Raw genomic sequence first — 4,768 nt, forward strand, 5'->3', positions numbered from 1 at the left:
ATCTCTGTTTGCTTTGGACTGCTACCTCAGTCATGCCACAGTAGCCTCACTTTTCAATTGTGACAGATTAACAACCAAAGTCGACGTTAATGGTAAAATGGGATGTAATTAAACTAACGTCAAGCTCAAATTATATCATCAAGGAGATTTTGTACCTTTTTCAAAATATTGTTTTTACATTTTCATCTATTTTGAATTTATCTAATTTATGGTACCCATCTGTATAACTAAAAAGTTTTTTAATTTTACTCATCAGTTAATTTATTAAAGCACCCATAATTTTTATTTTTTTACAAACTCTTTACTTACTTTTATCTCAACTATCTTTCTTGGCAGTTACATTTCCTGTCTATCCAACGTATTCAAGTAGTTATATAGGTGGTTACGATGAATAAGTTAAATTAAGAATAGAGCGCATGTAAAAACAACATTTAAAATAGGAACAAGGGAGAAGAAAGAATCTCCATATTCTTCATAAGGAAAGAAGAAAGTAAGAAATATTTGATACGTGAGAAAGAACTTGCAGCTTGCGGGAAAGATTTTGGCTAAACTGGTTAATTTGTATGAAATGTCGGTAGAGCGCGGGGCGAAAAAAGACCTTGGATGGACGGGAAAGTTACCGTGAAGAAAGATCGTTGAAATAAAATAGCTAATGAAATGAAAAATAAAAGTAAAGTTGAGGAGTAAAACAGATAAAAAGTGTGAAATGTAAAATCATGACGATAAGTAAGGAGTTATATATTATAAAAAATAAAAAATAAAATAAAAATCTGTTTTTTAATAAATTGGCTGATCATCTATATAACTAAAAAGTTATATAGATGTGTACCATAAATTAGTTAAATTAAGAATATAGCTTATGTAAAACGGTATTTATAGCCCTGATGAAGACCTGAAACTCAGGTCGAAAAGTAAATAAATAATTATTACGGCACAAATAAACAAAAAATTATTTATTTATTTTTTTTGCTGACCGCACCCTCCGATTATCTTCTCCACTTATATCAACAAGGTTTTAGGAATTCTCGAATTTTGATGCGACCAATAACCTCTGCTTGCTAACTTCCCATCTTATTACCTCATCGAAACCTAAATTTAACGGATCAAACCTTCCACAACCTGAGCCGTCTTTAACCAAGTGGGGGCTCCGGGCCCTTTAAGGTATGGGGCTCCTCCAGATTATTCCTAAGATATGCTAATTTATACATTAATAAATTGTACAGCAGTGAAAAAAAAATTAATACATTCTGAATTTCACTTGGTACATCTAACAAAAATATACTGAAGATGATTTTGTAGGATAAAAACGCTAGAACAGGGTAATTGTGACATGTTAAGAACGCTGCATCACCAAATGCACTAATTAAAGTTTGATCAAACAAAAATAAGTTTGTTAAGGCGTTAAACTATTGGAAATTAAAACAGCACTCCTGCTTTAACACATAGTCTGCTAGATAGTTGATTAGCCTTCTAATTATCCAAAGACTTACTGTGTCTGTCAAGTAAGTAAGATTAAGTATAAACCGGAGAAAATGAAATTGTAAGACTTTTAAACAATCCTTAATGTTATACCTTATAAAAAACTGAACTGAAGGAAACATCATGGCAATTAAGTAACATTTTGAATCAGAAACACCAGAAACGTAATCTTCCAATCCATGGCTTTGTAAAGTTATGTTTTCGGAAGTAGAAGTAAAAGTTTGGAATATATTTCCATAGACCAACAGAATCCAGACGATGGAGATTTTTAAAAAAAAAAATTATATAAATAATAAAGGGCTATAATAATTAAGTATGAAGGTTTGCTGGTTTTCAATATTAAAAAAACTTCATAATATTTTTAAAAAAATAAAAAACAACTGGAAAACATATTATTCTAAAAATAGAGTAGTAGATATTAGTAAGAAACATAATTGTTTTCCATGTTTGGTTATCAAAGACAATTTGATATTATGTCAAATTAAGTCTTAACTGATGTCAAATTATGTTATTTGGTAACGTCTCGAAGTTGGTAAGTTTTTTGGTAAAATTGTGAACAGTTGGAATACTTCTAGCTGTAGTGCTATTGGCAATGATGCTTTAAGTTAGAGTAAAAATAGTTCATTTGGAAGACGGTCGTAAATATCAGGATGCGGGTGAAATGGGTCCTATGGCAAGAGAAGATTATTTGGTTATTTGGATATCTGAATTCGCCTGAACAGTATTAGGAAATATAACATCAAAATCAGTACCACTGCAATCCTTAAATTGGCTTTGGTTGAGCAGTAAGTAGGCAATGCTTCTGGACGGTTACGCAAGGAAACATTCCAGCTCAACCACTGGGTTCATCCTCCAGTGAAGGGTCAGGTACCTTAAGGAGAGTATACTCTTTGAGAGCGTTTTGCCAATTTTTTTCCACCTTAAAAATAATTTCACGGTACCCACGTTGAGCTAAATAAAATGTAAAAGTGACAATTATCCTTAGAGTGGTTTAGTACGTAGGAAAATAAGAAAAAAACGACACAACCTAAATGCTGCAATCCATTGTATATTCACTATTTTAATTTTATTTTATTTTTGTTGAACAGATTCGATACCTAGGACTCCATTTTGACAAGAGACTTACTAGGAATCCACATACAAGACTGAAACGACAAGAAACTGCTCGTAGATTTCGATTGCTACAACACCTACTTAACAAACACTCTAAGCTTCCCATTTACTACTAACCTTATAATGCCAAAAGGCAATCCAAGGTATCCTTAACACCCAGCAATACATATAGCATACCTCCTATATGTACGTACCAAATTCCCACTAAAATCATTGCTGGAGGGTATGAAAAAAAAAATCCCATTTACTTCAAAAAATTATTATACACCATGATAATCAGACCAATTTGGACATATGGAATTGAGCTCTGGGGCTCTACCATACCATCAAATTCATCCCGCATCCAATCCAAAATCCTACATAAAATCCTTGATGCTCCTTATTACGCTACAAATAAACTCATCCACAAAGACCTTAACATCCCATTCGTTGCAGAATTGGCCCAAAACAGATATGCGTCTTTTCATTCCAAACTCCCACCCTAATCCATTAGTTCTTAATATCTCATCCTGAACAATCCCTGATAATCCTCCGAGGCATCTGAAAAGAAGATGGCCAAGGGGCCTTCTAATTTATATTAATGCTTGATTTTCAAGTTTAAATACAACGTTCCACATATTTACTTATTGTATTTATTATTTTGTACAGATGTAAATTACATTAAATAAATAAATAAATAAAAATAAATTTCTTTTAAAAAATGTTTTGAGAAAAGTGATATTCGCTTGTGGCACTCACAATTGACGGTTCATTATTCGGTGATAGCATTCATTTGTCATCACCATATGTGATGAGGACAGTGTTGGGATATGAGATGGGATATGAGACTAAAAGATAGGACGAAGTAACATTTATTGAAACACAAAATATCAATAGAACATTATGAGAAGAGTACAATATTTTAACAGATAAACAATAATAATAAATACCTACGTAAAAATGATAATAAAAAATACTCTATGGATGTTCTTGGGTGTAAGTGGATTCTAGTTCTAAATTGTATTGTCACTGCCACAGCACCGTAGAATTCGCTTGCGGCTGAACTAGGTAACACATTTTTTTTATTTAAATAATCTTGCTACAATGTAACTTTATATAGAGTAAACTATTTTTAACCAATAAACAATAATAATAAATGCCTACAATAATAATAAATAACCTCTCTATAGACAAAAAAATATTTGACAGTCGATGACATCACTGGCTTTATAAAGAAAAATATTAGAAATTATTAATGGCCGAACCTAATTAGCATCTTTCTCAGGCAGCTTATTGATTGTCTGTTAATAATTAATAGGGCTAAATTCATTGATTAAACATCGGTACCAGTACAATCGATAATGTATTTTCAACATGTTGTATAATTCGAATGATTAAAAATATTGATAAATCGATTAATCACTGTAATTAATTTTAGCATAATCGATTATATTACGCTGAGAAGGTACATAGAAGTGGCAGTAGTGAATAAAAGGACAGACCGTTGAGATAAGCTCTTTCATGAGGATGATTGATGTTCCTTGGTTAAATATCCTCGCTGAATAATAAAGGCAAGTGCTTTTGTACTCGGCTCCGTCAAAGAGATTTTTTCATCTGGATTCCATCACGACTAACCCGCTAACACCTACCGAGCCTGACTTATATATAAGTGACGTCTTCATTTTAGAACATCTTATCAGATGAATCTTATCATTACTTCAAAACCTCGAGCAACATTAACATTGTAAATTAAAAACGAACGTTTCGAATTTATACAGTATTACAAAATAAAAGCACAAATTCACGATTCAACATCCAATAAACGAAAAGCATGACAAAGCGGTAAAACTTTTTCTGCTTGCCAAATATGATTGATTATCTTTTTAGTTTTCTGTGCCAATTTCCTTCGACCTCTTCTTTGCAATTTCTGACATTTGTGATATTTACCATACAAATCACCATCTTATTCTAACCAGATGCAAAGATCAAGTTTTTATTCCGTGGGGCCGCCAGGAAATCAAATCAACCCATCCACCCCGGAATAGAACCGGCGCTACTTATCTTTTCGAATCTGAGGGAACCAGTCAGTTTTCGTCCGAAGGTTTGCTGGTTTTCAATATTAAAAAAACTTCATAATATTTTTAAAAAAATAAAAAACAACTGGAAAACATATTATTCTAAAAATAGAGTAGTAGAT

Source organism: Halyomorpha halys, unplaced genomic scaffold (assembly GCF_000696795.3).
Source record: "Halyomorpha halys isolate HHAL.00 unplaced genomic scaffold, Hhal_1.1 Scaffold653.1, whole genome shotgun sequence".
NCBI lineage: Eukaryota > Metazoa > Arthropoda > Insecta > Hemiptera > Pentatomidae > Halyomorpha > Halyomorpha halys.